This window comes from Nicotiana tabacum, chromosome 13 (assembly GCF_000715075.1).
Source record: "Nicotiana tabacum cultivar K326 chromosome 13, ASM71507v2, whole genome shotgun sequence".
Lineage (NCBI taxonomy): Eukaryota > Viridiplantae > Streptophyta > Magnoliopsida > Solanales > Solanaceae > Nicotiana > Nicotiana tabacum.
Window position 1 is genome coordinate 88,641,661 of NC_134092.1, and position 16,486 is coordinate 88,658,146.

The following is a 16,486-nucleotide window of genomic DNA, read 5'->3' on the forward strand; positions in this document are numbered from 1 at the left end:
GTACAAAAAAGTAAGATAATTCATAATAACCGTTATATATTATCTTTTCTATAAGGTTTTCTTGTCAATTTTTGTGTGTGCATATATGATCATAGTATCATACTATATTATAAGTATGATATCCAAAGTGAAGAATTGAATTACCGAATTACCCATTAAAAGCTGAATGACTCTTCTACCCTTCAAGCTGCAAATACTACTCCAATAATAATTTAGTACAAAGATGGAAATACACATTCTAATCAAGACCAAAATGTCCTAATAATGGTGATGAACTTTTATACCCTTCAAATATCACCCCGTTACAAACCAATGCATTAACAAAGAATTTAAAGAGTTGCATAATTGGTTCTATAAAGACCGAATTCATCTGATTGTACTTGAATAGTAATTATTCATTGATATATTCAATGATGCAATAAAAAATATGTGTTGCCAAAACGAAAGGACTCCCACATTCTTTCAGAGTCCTCTTCTATCGCTCCTCATACTTCAAATGTTAGTGTCTCTTATAGTCTTAGGAAACTCAGCATACAAGACTTCTTCAATGTGCCAATATTGAGATACAAGGTAGCTAAAGAAGGTTATGCATTAGTATTTTTGGTTGCTTCACCTAATCTTGATGTTTTGTTAATATCTGCTATCCGTTTGCTTTTCTTTTACATTGAATGAAATTGTGACAATCAAGTTACCTGAATTTCATTCGATGTGGCACATCTGATTTTCAATTTTGATTATCTTTCTTGTCGAAAATGTTGGTAACGATTTTTTTTCCTATGTTTTTTAATTTGGGCTTATCATGAGAATACTCTTTTTTTATTCAACGGAAATAGCACGTTGATTGTTTTGAGGCATTCATCATTTCATTGTTCTGAATTCGAATGGTGTTCGGTATTTGATTTAAAATCCGACTAATTCGAATCCCCGCTTGGAAGTCCAACTTTGACATACATTATTCCAAAAGTATAAATAAAAAAAGTACTCCTACAAATTGTTTCATTGTATATTAGAAAGTTTGAAAATCCTTGGCATGTTGATCCATGGGCATACCCCTTTTTCCTCTTCTTCATGGTAGTAAAGGAAAAATGTAGTTTACAGTGTGTACCAAAATCTAAATTAATATTTAATATAAGTACATAAGAAATGTTATAAACATATTTAAATTTTTTGAGAAAAAGATTACAAATAAAAAAAGATAAATAGGCAAGAAAGAAAAGGGGAAAGAAAAGGTAAACTGGATCCATTGGCTCCAGATTGAAGTCTCTCGTGTTGCGCTACTTTTTTTCTTCTTTTATTACATTATGCATGAAAACCATAAGAGACAAGCTTATATATCTAATTGAATCGTTGTTCACCTTTTCATGTTCCGAGGATATCCTATTAATCTTTTCGAGTTCAACCACCAGATTGCTAAACGTGATCATCTTTCATCATTTTTAGCTTGCACTTTTTCCCTTTACATTTTATTTTATATCTCACATATGTTTTAATAATATTTATATAATTTTTAAAAAGTTTGTACTAATTAATATGAGTCAGAAACTAGTGTGAATAAATTGCACTAACATCAGCATCTTATTTATCCTAAAAGAAATATACAGAAGGTTTGGAGCAATAAGATACGATAAATTGCAATTTAACTAATCCTAAAACCAACTCTGGGGCGGAGGAAGGGTATTCTTTACGGGTTCAGACGAACTTACTAGCTTTTGTATAGACCCTGTATTTGTATTAATGTATAATTGCGAACCCAGTAACTAAAACGTGCTATGGGTTCGGTGTCAAGTTCAGAATCCACAAACTTCAAATCCTAACTCCGCCTCTGCACCAGCTAATAGATATACTCGTTTTTCGTAGTATCATATTACAAATTATTTCATGAGATAACGCATGTATCAATCATTATAAGGAGTAAGTCTTTTCCAAACTTGGTTATGCACATATTATATGTGGATTATATATATATATATATATATATATATATATATATATATATATATATATATATTGTTTGCATCAACTTGCACCTTCAATAATTGTTTGCATCAGATATGGGAAGTGAAGTAAAACCTCTGACTGTGCAGAAGACAGAATGTTAGTTATGCCAAACCTTATAATGTCAGAAGGCATTCGCCAAAAGATATCAAGAGAATTACTGAAATGCCTGCTTCCTCAGCTATCTTCCATCAGATAAATTGCTAACGTTTTTAATGAACCATTTAAAAAATAAAAATAAAATAATAATAATAATCAAAATGGAACTAAAACTGTGTCTGTTGCAATGTATCAGCAAATTACTAGTCTCAAACATAATCACGGATCAACATAATTATTTGTTCTCATCAAAATTGTAGTAAAATAAAGTTCTAGCCATATCACCACTCGTACATAAGTCAGTTCACACGATAGCCGTTGGTGGTTAATTAAGTGAGTTTAAGTTAGTTAATTAAGTGAGTTTAAGTTAGTTAATTAAGTGATCAACATTTCCCAATGTTAGTTAGTCACTGTGTATAGATATTGGCTTTGTACTCATATATGTACGTACATTCATTCTTCCTGAGCTTTTAATCAAAAAGAAAATATATATAATATAATCAGAGATTGTCTCTCTTCTCACAGCTTCATCTTCTTCCTCACAATTTAGGGTAGTTCTTCTGGGATAATTACATAACTCCTTCCTCAGAGCCTCAACAGCCAAACCAAACCTTTCCAGCTGCTCCAGTGCATGCTTGTTGTACATAAATAGACCATGGTAAAGGTGTCCAAGCTATCACCGGTTGTACTCTCCACCAATTTCAGCAAGGTTTCGTAGCTTTTAGTATTGATAGGAGTTGTCTCCAACTCCAACTTTTCCAATACCCTCCCAACTGTATGTGTGACAAACTATGAATGCACAACATGCCTATCATGTTCAGCACACGACATTGGAACCATTTGACAACCTTCTCTCTCAAATATATCAAGAAACATATGGACCCTTGCTTGAATTGCCTTCGCCAACATGGACTATATCAAATACATAGGGTAAGTCTTTCCAACCATGTTTGCCACTTTTAGGTCCAAACATGGGATCAGTACAGAGGATATAAAAACGGCTCGGCAGAACTTGAAGCAAAAGGTTCTTGGGGAATTCCTTAACGGATAAAACATCAACAAATAGTGTGTTGCTCTTAAGCGTTTGAAATGACGGTGATCTTAGGACATGATCAAGTAGAAATAATAGAAGTACAAAGTATAACAATATCAGGGTCAAAAGGTCATGTGAATTTTGAAAAAAGAAAACACCCAGAGAATCTGCAATGTGTGAGTAATCAGTGCGCAAGTAAGCAAATACACAGTGGCCTTGACGAATAAAAGTTTTAGCAAGAAACGGACCAAAGTTGCAAAAGCCAACTATGGCAATTTTGAGTCTCGTGCAATCAAATGGTTGTACAGCGTCAACTACAGTGATGTTAATGCAACGACGGCATTGGTGGCTGACTTAGGATGGTGAAGAGAGAAAGGAGTGCCGGCAGGTATTAGGAAAGCGAGTAAGAAACAAATTGGAGGTAGGGATATGGGGAAAAATTTAATTTTGTATTGTCGGCTTGGATTGAAAAGACGACCTCAAATGCAACATTGTTTTTCCCACATTCTGCCTGAATGTAATAACAATGGTTTATCGTCGTACCATTTTTGTCGTCCAATATATCCTTACTCCTAGTTGACTGGCAGGTACACAACAAGCCATGTGCTGCAAATTAGACAACACTTCATGTGCTGCAAATTAACTTACTGATGTGGGAGCACACGTGTGAAATTAAACTTTCACTACTCCTCACCAATGTGTTTAGGTGTTGGAATACTATCGATATCCTAGGACATGATCAAGTAGTGTGTTGAAGCAAAAGGTTCTTGGGGAATTCCTTAACGGATAAAACATCAACAAATAGTGTGTTGCTCTTAAGCGTTTGAAATGACGGTGATCTTAGGACATGATCAAGTAGAAATAATAGAAGTACAAAGTATAACAATATCAGGGTCAAAAGGTCATGTGAATTTTGAAAAAAGAAAACACCCAGAGAATCTGCAATGTGTGAGTAATCAGTGCGCAAGTAAGCAAATACACAGTGGCCTTGACGAATAAAAGTTTTAGCAAGAAACGGACCAAAGTTGCAAAAGCCAACTATGGCAATTTTGAGTCTCGTGCAATCAAATGGTTGTACAGCGTCAACTACAGTGATGTTAATGCAACGACGGCATTGGTGGCTGACTTAGGATGGTGAAGAGAGAAAGGAGTGCCGGCAGGTATTAGGAAAGCGAGTAAGAAACAAATTGGAGGTAGGGATATGGGGAAAAATTTAATTTTGTATTGTCGGCTTGGATTGAAAAGACGACCTCAAATGCAACATTGTTTTTCCCACATTCTGCCTGAATGTAATAACAATGGTTTATCGTCGTACCATTTTTGTCGTCCAATATATCCTTACTCCTAGTTGACTGGCAGGTACACAACAAGCCATGTGCTGCAAATTAGACAACACTTCATGTGCTGCAAATTAACTTACTGATGTGGGAGCACACGTGTGAAATTAAACTTTCACTACTCCTCACCAATGTGTTTAGGTGTTGGAATACTATCGATATCCTATGCACTTTTAGAAGAATGATGGTATAGTTTGATAATACGTGATGCAGGGGCGATGCACGGGATGCACGGGCGATGCACACAGAAGCTAATTTTATTAAATTTACTTAAAATATTTTATTAAGGTTTATCTAGGCTACACGTTTTGTTGAGACGCTCCTATCTCACTACATATAAAGATAATTCATCCAACTTTAATTAACAGTTTGCTACAATCCCCTTTTCCTTTTCCTGTGAACAGATTTTACTCTTGTGCTTTATTCTAAGTACCATCACTTATGGATCAATGGCTAGTTTGTGTGTGTGAATCTTAAAGTAAGTGAGGTTGAAAATAAGTGAGCTAGTTTTTCCAAACACAGTATATACCTTAAAAGTAAGTAAGGACGTAGACAAAAGAATATAGCTAGTTTTGCCTATATAAACAATAGGATCGGTTTGGCACTCATCTGTATTCCTTTCTTCCTTCCTATTTTTAATGTTGTGTATCAAATATCTACAGACAAGACTTCTATTGTCCATAGAGAATTGAGAGTAATATCAAGTAGAAAAACTAACACAAATATGGAGGGAGATTGAGAGTCAAAATCAGCGCCCACAACTTCTGGAGCCTAATGGTGGAACATCTTTCTTCATAACATGCTTCAACGACATAAATGCATTATCAGGTTAATGCCATTATTTTTAAGAAAGAAGTAGTACTTGGTTTCTTGTATGAATATTTGGAATTTATTTTTACTATGATTACTTTTTTCCCCTTTTGACAATGTTGTCTGTGTATTAGACTGAAACTCTTTTTTTTTCTTACATCCTTTTATAAGTGTTGGACTGACAAGAGTGGGTTGTTCTAGTGGTGAGCACCCTCCACTCCCAACCAAGAGGTTGTGAGTTCGAGTCATCCCAATAGCAAGGTGGGGAGTTCTCGGAGGGAGGGAGCCGAGGGTCTATCGAAAACGACCTTTCTACCACAGGGTAGGGGTAAGGTCTGCATACACACAACCCTCCCCAGATCCCACTAGTGGGATTATACTAGGTTGTTATTTCATAAGTGTTGGACTGCTATCCATTCCTATGCACTCTCGCATGGAGGATGGTTGAGTTTAATAGTTCTTTTCTCGGTAGCAACCGTATGTTGTTATACAGGATTTCTGTTACAAAAGTGCATGAATGTTGCTCCAGCACTAATCATGACGTATCCGGACATTGGCCAATTAGCCTTTGGGAAAAAAAAAAGAATGATAATATCAATATTTATGTATCTTGAATTATACCTGATTGTAATTGAATTCCTCATATTTGAGGGTGATAATTTGCATAAACAATTTCCAAATTTCCATGTTGGTGGCCTTAAACTTGATGGAAGAAAATCCTTTGTCATTATAGTTGGTTTAATTATATTACCAACAACTTGGCAAAGAAACTTAGGGTTATTAGTGTATGTGTCTGTCTGTCGGAGTTATGGCCTCTGTAATTTTAGTTGCTTCAGTTTTTTGGATTGGTACCATGGATGATGAGGTTTTTGGGGAGAGAGGTATGCTTTGGAGATGGAACGGTTTGGCAACCGCATTGAGTATGTTCACATTTTGCTAGTGCGGTCATGCCGTTTTCCCAACATTGTGCAATTCTATGAGGGACTAGAGGCAATTTCCTAAAGTAAAGAGATATCTGCGTGCGGACAGTTTTCCAACACTATATTATTCTGGTCATGCAGTTTTACCTATGCTTATACCAGTTTATTTAGGAAAATTTTTAACTTATAAAGGTCCATAATGTAGTTAATTTATTTAACCCCTATGGACCTGTTCACGAGATCAAGAATTCCTATTTGTAGAGCCATAGAGTTCTCCTCTAAATTCTCTAACGAAATTACTGATAAGACTCAGCTTCAGAGATTCTTAGGAAGTCTTAACTATGTAGTAGATTTTATTCCCAATATTAGATAAATCTGTGAAATTTTATATAAAAGACTTATGAAGAATCCTGTCCCTTGGAGCCCTGAACAAACTCATTCAGTCATCCAAATTAAAGGTTTAGTTCAAACCTTCCATGCCTAGGAATTTCTAACCCAAAAGCCTTTATGGTCGTAAAAACAAATACTTCTGATATAGGTTACGGTGGAATCCTTAAACAAAGAGTGACCTTAGAGTCTCAGGAATCTGGAATTCCGCCCAAAAAAGTTATTCTACGGTTAAAAAGGAAGTCTTATCTATTTATTTAAAATGGAAAAATGAAGTCTTATCTTTAGTGCCATGTATCACAATATTTCAAGACGATCTTATTTAATGTCGTAGAATAAGATCTTATTTCAAGACAAATGTGAAATTGAAAGTCCTAGGCATTAAATAAGATCGTCTTGAAATTTTGTGATACATAACACTAAATATAAGATTTTCTTTTTCCATTTCAAAAAAATAGACGAGACTTCCTTTTTAACCGTAGAATAATATTTTTGGACAGAATTCCAGATTCCTGAGACTCTAAGGTCACTCTTTGTTTAAGGGTTCCACCGTAACCTATATCAGAAGTATCTGTTTCTACGTCCATAAAGGCTTCTCGGTTAGAAATTCCTAGGCATGGAAGGTTTGAACTAAATCTTTAATTTGGATGACCGACTGAGTTTGTTGAGGGCTCCAAGGGACAGGATTCTTCCTAAGTCTTTTATATAAAGGTTCACAGATTTGTCTAATATTGGGAATAAAATCTACTACATAGTTAAGACTTCCTAAGAATTTTTAAAGCTGAGTCTTATCAGTAATTTCGTTAGGGAATTTAGAAGAGAACTCTATGGCTTTACAAATAGGAATTCTTGATCTCGTGAACAGGTCCATAGAGGTTAAATAAATTAACTGCATTATGGACCATTATAAGTTAAAAATTTTCCTAAATAAATTGGTATAGCATAGGTAAAACTACATGACCAGAATAATATAGTGTTGGAAAACTGTCCGCACGCCGATATCTCTTTACTTTAGGAAATTGCCTCTAGTCCCTCATAGAATTGCACAATGTTGGGAAAACGGCATGACCGCACTAGCAAAATGTGAACATACTCACTGTGGTTGCCAAACCGTTCCATCTACAAAGCATACCTCTCTCCCAAAAACCCACACCATCCATGGTACCAATCCAAAAAACTGAAGCAACTAAAATTACAGAGGCCATAACTCCTCCGACAGACAGATACACTAATAACCCTAAGTTTCTTTGCCAAGTTATTGGTAATATAATTAAACCAACTATAATTACAAAGGGTTTTCTTCAATCAAGTTTAAGGCCACCAACATGGAAATTTGGAAATTGTTTATGCAAATTATCACCCTCTAATATGAGGAATTCAATTGCATTTAGGTATAATTCAAGATACATAAATATTGATATTATCACTCTCCTGTTTTCCCCAAAGGCTAATTGGCCAATGTCCGGATACGTCATGATTAGTGTTGGAGCAGCATTCATACACTTTTGTAACAGAAATCCCGTATAACAACACACAGCTGCTACCGAGATAAGAACTATTAAACTCAACCATCCTCCATGCGAGAGTGCATAATGGATATCAGTCTAACACTTATGAAATAACAACCCAGTATAATCCCAGTAGTGGGGTCTGGAGAGGGTAGTGTGTACGCAGACATTACCCCTACCCTGGATAGAGAGGTTGTTTCCGATAGACCCTCGGCTCCCTCCCTTCAAGAACTCCCCACCTTGCTATTGGGGTGACTCGAACTCACAACCTCTTGGTTGGGAGTGGAGGGTGCTCACCACTAGAGCAACCCACTCTTGTCAGTCCAACACTTATGAAAGGATGTAAGAAAAAAAAAGAGTTTCAGTCTAATACACCGACAACATTGTCAAAAGGGGAAAAAGTAATCATAGTAAAAATAAATTCCAAATATTCATACAAGAAACCAAGTACTACTTCTTTCTTAAAAATAATGGCATTAACCTGATAATGCATTTATGCCGTTGAAGCATGTTATGAAGAAAGATGTTCCACCATTAGGTTTCAAAAGTTGTGGGCGCGGATTTTGACTCTCAATCCCCATATTTGTGTTAGTTTTTCTACTTGATATTACTCTCAATTCTCTCTGGACAATAGAAGAAGTCTTGTCTGTAGATATTTCACACACAACGTTAACAATAGGAAAGAAGAAAAGAGTACAAATGGGGAGTCTTATATAGAAGATGCCTCTTCTATGGGGAATGAGGAGTCTTATATAGAAGATGCCTTTGAATCTTAGGCTTACAAGTGGAAGGTCTAGATCTGACCGACAGAATTAAAGGCCTAACATGTGGCCGACAAATACTTTTTATAAAGTAAAGTGGGGTAGTTACTTTTAATAAAGTATTGCTGAAAGGATATGATTCCTTTTTAATGATGACCTTTGGCCGACTTTAGTGACCGTCATTTTTTGGATTCCTTTTAAGAATAGTAGAGTGCCTTTTGGAAAAGTAATTCCGGTTCTTTGAACCTCTACTTTTTTCAAGGGTTATTTCCCTATTCTTAATAGGGGTCCAAATAGGTGGCTGCTATCCCTTGTGGGTCAAGCATATCTCCATTGTTGTTGTTTCCTGATGGAGCTGCATAACGAGTTCTTCATCTAGATTTTCTTCATTATCCATATCTTCTAAAGCCTTTTTTAGCTTTTGTTTTAAAGCTTGCTTAGAAGGGGATGCTCGGTTGGGAGTAGGAGGTGAAGCCTCTTTAAGAGGTTTGTTGACCGTCTTGGGAGTCATCTCTTTGGATAAATATGTATAAATATCGAGCGAAATCGAATTCTTTAAGTGGTTTGAAATATCCGGCAAACTCGATAATCAAAAGGATTCTCTTCAAGTCCTTGTCAACAAGTGGTATACAACCACTAATAAAGTTATTGAGTCTGTCACTCCTTCTCTCGAAGGGATAAAAATCCCAGTTTCCAATATCGTTATTCCTGCTTCTCCTTTTAAAACCAAAAGTGATAAGCCTTCTGCCATAGTTTCTTGTTCATACGTTGACCGTGTCATCGAACAAAATAACTATACATCAATGAGTATGGCTTGGCTAAATGTGGATATTTTATTTATTAAATTAATGGGTATGACTTGGCTGATAAATCAATGAGCTTTGACTTTTTAATTTTCATTACATATTTTATTAAGCATAATTAAGTACATGGACTTGAGATTTGTTCAAAATAATGTTACTGACAAATTTAATAATGCTAGTTATATATCTTGAAAATTAATATTAAGAAAAAAATAATGTACGAATATATTATAAAAATAATAAGTAAAATAGTATTAAGTTAGTTTAATTATAAGTAAAATACCTGGGTAAAAGTATACTATATACCATACAATATTAAGGTATTACATAAATGAGAGAATTTATAATGTCAAGGGCATAACAGATTTTTTAGGTGAAATATTTGTAAAATTTGGTCAAAGTGATTATTGTGATAACAAGAGCATAGTAAAATAATTTTTGTGATACAAAAGAAAGAATAACTTTAGGTAATTAACACAAAATTGAATGACTTTTACGTAACAAAAGAAAAAAAAATAACTTTTGGATAATGACCACAAAGTTGAATGACCACCCACCTAAACTAAGTACTAGTCATTAACGAGCAATAATAAAAATAGCTATTTTGGAGAGCAAATATCAAAGCCTGATTTTGCACTACGTTTGCATTCATAACTCAAATTAATTAACTTCCGTTTGTGGAAGCTCAAGATAAATTGGGGTTTGGCCTTCTTCACTGCTCTAACTTTGTTGCATCAAGGTAATCACTGATTATCAATTTACTTCACTGATCTATACTACGAAGCTTCATCTCCGCTCCTGATTTGGTTGGCATTTGTGTTTTAGAGAAAAAATTTGTTTGACGTTGCCCTATTTCAGATTTACATAGTTGCTCAACCTTCTGAAATGAGAGACGAACAACAGAACAAGGATAGAGGGAGGATGGTTGATCTGTGGTTACCGCCAATATACGCCTGGTATGATTACTATTCAGCTTGAGAATCTCTTCTCTACTGGGAAAAAATGAAGTGCAAATATATATTTTTGTGCAGTTCTTTCCCTTTCTCTCCTCTTTTTTATTTTCAAAATGCGATTATTAATAGTAATCATTGAATTGGACTATGCACCCAAGTGTTTGATGATATATTGTTTTTAGTGAAGTCGACAATTTTTATTTCCGACTAGCCGTTAGGGGATTTCTCCTTTCTGATACTCGAGAGTGTAATTAGCTACTCCTCATGCTTCTTTACTTGGAATTTTTTTTTATTAGTGAATTTGTGTTTCACTTGTGCAGATACGTTGTATTCTCATTTACTTTGCATTACTCTAAATAGGTACAACTGTTTTTGTTTTTCATATTTCATGGATTTGTGTTTTTCATTGTGGGGATGCTTCATTTTTTCACAATTCTATTTATTAATGAAAAAAACATAGATCTCTCACAGTAGAGTTTAAGATTGCTTTAGATGTAGGGGACAATTTTAAGATTTTCAAGTAGTCCAAATTAATGTAGATATAGTAGAGACAATTTCAAGATTTTCAGGTAATCCAAAGATACCTCAAATCCTTACAAATTGCCTATTCTTAAAGATTGGTATTTTAATATTTGAAAAAGCAATATCAGTTGCACTGCCTTCCTTAGCTCTTCAGATCTACAAGTCCCAAGCTTTGTTTTAAGGGAAAGGACCACTTAAACTATCCTGCTGGTTTATAGTGGAAGCATCTAAAATGTCAAGTGTTGTATCTTCTGCAGATTCCAGTAGCATCACAAATCCATTTACTATGTCTTCAGTTGAAAAAATCTCAATATGAAGTGCAGAAAGCAAAACAGATGCCATTTCCTTTTTCTTGTTTTTCCTTGCTACGGCCGTAATAGATGATGTCCTTGTTCCACTGAGTTTAGAAGAGATATCAAACAGGCTGCCACCAAATTGCAGCAGTGGATTGGAGACCGTCTACTGGTCGATCACTTCTACCTGCACGTCATGCTGGAGAAAGAATCCTGAGGTGTTGGGGTGGTGGGACTGGATGGCTGTGGAGGATGCTAAGGATAAGATACAAAAGCTCCTTGAGGAATTTGAAAGTAGTGGTGTTCTCAGTGAAGCTTGCCAGTGCATACGAGATCTCGGAATGCCATTCTTCAATCATGAGGTAGTGAAGAAAGCGTTGGTTATGGCAATCGAGAAGAAGAAAGATAGGATGCTGGATTTTGCTGCAAGTGTGCTTTAATGAGGGGCTTATCACCATCAACCAGATGACTAAAGGCTTTGGGAGGATCAAGAATTGGCTTGATGATCTGGTTCTTGACATTCCGAAAGCAAAGGATAAATTCACGTTTTATGTGGAGCATGCTCAAGAAAGAAGCTGGTTGTTACCGTCCTTTGGGTTATCTGATGATGCATCTTAAATGAGAAGATCATATACATTAGCTTGTTACATCTCTGTTTGTTGTTCGTTGATGCCTTCTCTAAGTAGCTCGTGCCGTTTTGTTGGAACTGGTGGATAGACACGGACTGTCCGGTCCTTCCTAATAACACTTTCTTTTAAGTTTCTTGTATGATGGATATTTGTTGATGTAAAATTTAGCCCTCTTGTTCATCTAATTTTGTGGTAAACACATACTGCATTTCCCTTAATGTCTTTCATAAGGGTGTTAGTACAGATTATTAAAAATAATCCTGCATTTCCTGAAGTTTAATCATTTTTTGGTCAATTCTACAATATTTACTTGCTTAATGCCATTTGCTTGTTGATACTTGATACTTTATGGAGAAATAGAAGTAAAATTATATGATCATTTACAGCTGCAAGCACATTTTGATTGTCCAGACATGGTAGCTACCTGGTTGTAATTGTTACTTGTGATTGACTGGATATTGGTAGCTTTATACATTCATTTTACGGAAAAGGTCCAAATATGTCCTTATATTATACGAAATTGAGCATATTTGCCCTTCGTTAATACTTTAGCTCAAATATACCCTTACCGTCACATAGTTGGTTCATATATGCCTTTAGAGTTTCACAGTAGGCCCATATATGCCCTTTTCGAATCGGAATCCACCCAAACTAATTAGCTCTTTCATTAATGGTATTAAAGTGTATTACAAACACTATTTCCTTTTTATTAGTACTTTTTTTTCTTTACCTTTCTCTTTTCTTTCATCTTTTTTCTTTTCTTCTCTTTTTTTTCCCTTTTTCTTTCTCCCTTATCCGATTTTCTCCATTACTGATGTCTTCTCCATTTTCATCACCAATTTCACTTGACAAAACTCATAAATTTCAATTACTAAGAAAATTCTCCCATAAGAATATTTTTATAGATAATATGTTTTTCAATTTTTTAATTTTTACTGAACATATATTTAGTTCTAAAAAATTTAACAAAGTAAGATTGAAATAATATTTATGTAACAAAAAATCCGAAAATCCAACAAAATCGAACAATCCAAACCGATATAATTGGTTTGGTTTGATTTTGATAAAAAATCGAACCAACCCGTTCCATGTACACCCTTAATTTGCATAGTTAATAAAGAAAATAGAAAATGTCCAGCTGAAAAAGACTAACAACTCAAATTTATAACACTACAACTTGAACTTTAGGATTTTAATCATTAAATTATCTTTCTGGAAATAATTTAAATATTTTGGTCTTTTGAGTATTGTTAAAGGTTGAGATATTTTTATTATTTTAAAGTTTAAACCATGATTTTTGAAATAATTTAATTTTATTTATTTAGAGGGCCAGTGAAATTGGAACTTGATTACCTTATGGGAGAATTTTCTTAGTAATTGGAATTTATGAGTTTTGTCAAGTGAAATTGGTGATAAAAATGGAGAAAACATCAGTAATGGAGGAAATCGGATAAGGGAGAAAGAAAAAGGAAAAAAAAAGAGAAGAAAAGAAAAAAGATGAAATAAAAGAGAAAGATAAAGAAAAAAAAGTACTAATAAAAAAGAAATAGTGTTTGTAATACACTTTAATACAATTAAAGAAAGAGCTAATTAGTTTGGGTGAATTCCGTTTCGAAAAGGGCATATATGGGCTAACTGTGTAACTCTAAGGGCATATATGGACCAGCTATGTGAAGGTAAGGGCATATTTGAGCTAAAGTATTAACGAAGGGCAAATGTGCTCAATTTCGTATAGTATAAGGGCATATTTGGTCCTTTGCCCTTCTTTTTATGTGCAAATATTGTACCATCTTATCATTTTGTATGATGTATCGAAAAACCTACTGGTTATGATAATAATCAGTTGAAATATTCAATAATTCATACAATGCATGGTTCCTCTGATCTACTTTATCAATTTTCTTTTTTGTGGATCTTATAACTTTTCGCCAAGAGTTTTTTTTGAGTACTAATTAAATTTACTGAATACTTTTGTCCCTAAATACTACAAATTTGATTCCATTCATAGATCTGTTTTATTAACTTCTGATGATGTTAATCGGATCAATATCATTAATAATAATTTTAAATTATCAAATTCATTTTGTCATCGATAATTGGCTTTCACCTAAATGGTTTCAACTTCAACCTATCTGTAGTAGATCGTGAAGATCGTGTTCTCGAGTTTTTGAATCGAGCTAGGGGTGGACATAGTTTGGGCAAACCCCAAATCCAAACCGAAATAAGAATTTTTTGGATTTTTGGTTTAGATTTTCGGATTACGGCTTGAATTTCAGATTTAATTTTTAAATTTTTTGGATTTCGGATTGGATGTTAGATTTGGTTGCCACGACCCAAAATCCCTCCGAAGGAGTCGTGATGGAACCTAATCTCTAAAACTAGGTAAGCCTAACACATACCGAAATGGTAACATGTTCTACTAAACAACTATTAAACATGAACAAAAAATTTCTAAATAAGCCAATAATCTCAACATGATACAATATCCCAAAACCGGTAGTACAAGTGATAAGCCTTTCTAAGAGTAACTATATATAATGATTACATCACTGTTCCGGAATAATAGGAAACAATAGAAATAAATACAACAGAACGTGACTTCGGAGCTTGCGAACGTCCAACAGGTGTACCTTGAAGTCTCCAGCCGCGCAAGCATAAGTCTCAAAACCAACTCGATCTGAAGTACATGGTTTTTCACAGAAATGTGCAGAAACGTAGCATGTGTACACCACAGTGGTAACAGTAAGTATCAAGCCTAACATCGGTAGAGTAGTGACGAGGTCAGGTCAGGACACCTACCAGATATGTAAACCTGTATTCCAAATTACAATCAACAGTGAAAATAATGGGAGCACGAATAGCAATGAGAAACAACCAAATACTTAAGCAACAACACAACCGGGTTACAAGTGAGATATGAGTGTATCCAAGCAAGGGATATCGATGATAACTCAATCAATCAAATTATTTTAATGCACGAATTTCAACAAGCATTATCCCAGATACCACTTCTCATAATCTCAGATCATTTGTCCCAATATCCAAACTATACACACAAGGCACCCTATGCCCACATTTTCCAAATCACTTCTGTACGGCAAAATTCACGTGCTACCCGGTACATAGTATCTGTGTCAAAGGATAATTAAGATGTTCGAGAGATTTATTTATATACCATAAAGCAAAATTTCAGTTTCTGAACCAAGTAGGAAATCAATGAGAAAATGAGTTTATTTTAAAAATTATTTGGGTGAAGAAAACAACATTTTCAAATAAAATAAAGCATCGTATAAGCATTTAATATAGAATTTACTAAATTAAAACATAATAATAATTTGTTTTAAGTAAAGTAAAAACATCATACACGACAAGGAGATTAAGTTGAGAAATTAATTAAAGTGAAATATGACAAATATTAAAAGTAGTAAAGTATCGAATGAAACAACGAGTTTTAACTTGAGAGTCACATAAGGTAAGCATGTTAATAGTTCTTTTATTTAAAACTGTTACGTTACCAACAACCCAATAGGGTATGAGACAATGACTCAACGTACTAAATTCATCTTGAAAATCAATTCACCAAAATAATAGTAATATGAAAGGAAAACAGGTGTCACGACCCAAAATCTGCATGTCGTTGTCACGACCCAAAACTCTCACCTATTGTGATGACACCTATCTCAATACTAGGCAAACTGATAACATCAATAACCCACGGTTTCCTTTAAGTTTGAAAACATTATATTTAAATACAATACAAAACAAATCTCGCAAATACCGATACAAGCACTCCCAAAACCCGGTGTCACTGAGTACATGAGCATCTATACATTAAAAGTCTGAAAAACACGGTCTATAATAGTCTGAGACCAAATATAGTAAGCAAGGAGTTAGGGAAGGAGATACAAGGTCTGCGAAACACATCAACTACCTCGAAATCTCCGTAAAAATCAACCGTGTGAAAGCATTAACACCCACTATGTTCGAGAGCACCTGGATCCGCACACGAAGTGCAGGGTGTAGTATGAGTACAACCACCTCAGTAAGTCCAATTACAGTAATTTCCAACATAAGAAAGTAGGCATGCTTGCAACTTTAACAACTAAGGCCCAATCAACAATTTCATATCAAGTTCAACTGAAACAGGAGATAATATCTCTCAGAAATTTCCAACACAGTGATATATGACAACTGTAGTACAATAAGAATGAAATCAAATGCGTCCTCTCAGGACCACAATCACTCAGCTCATCCACTCGCTCAACACTCAACACTCAACACTCACCACTCAACACTTGCACTTAGTAAGTACATGCGCTCACTGGGGGTGTACAGACTCCGGATGGGCTTCTTCAGCCCAAGCGCTATAATCCGCATGGACAACTCACGTGCTGTACGGACAACTCACGTGCTATATTATAATATCTCACAATCAG

General features: G+C 34.8%; 1 long non-coding RNA gene and 3 pseudogenes across 1 annotated transcript; 2 read left to right on the forward strand and 2 right to left on the reverse strand.

The window, feature by feature from the left end:
- Nucleotides 1–2,169: 2,169 nt before the first annotated feature.
- LOC107773787 (arogenate dehydrogenase 2, chloroplastic-like) lies at nucleotides 2,170–4,900 on the reverse strand (annotated as a pseudogene).
- A 13-nt stretch (nucleotides 4,901–4,913) lies between these two features.
- On the forward strand, nucleotides 4,914–6,394 carry LOC142168215 (amino acid transporter AVT1I-like; annotated as a pseudogene).
- Nucleotides 6,395–7,606: 1,212 nt separating this feature from the next.
- On the reverse strand, nucleotides 7,607–8,995 carry LOC142168408 (amino acid transporter AVT1I-like; annotated as a pseudogene).
- A 1,270-nt stretch (nucleotides 8,996–10,265) lies between these two features.
- LOC107773786 (uncharacterized) lies at nucleotides 10,266–11,632 on the forward strand. The gene is made up of 3 exons (XR_001645367.2): nucleotides 10,266–10,392; nucleotides 10,512–10,609; nucleotides 11,386–11,632. It is a non-coding gene; the product is annotated as an uncharacterized LOC107773786 (long non-coding RNA).
- Nucleotides 11,633–16,486: the final 4,854 nt, after the last annotated feature.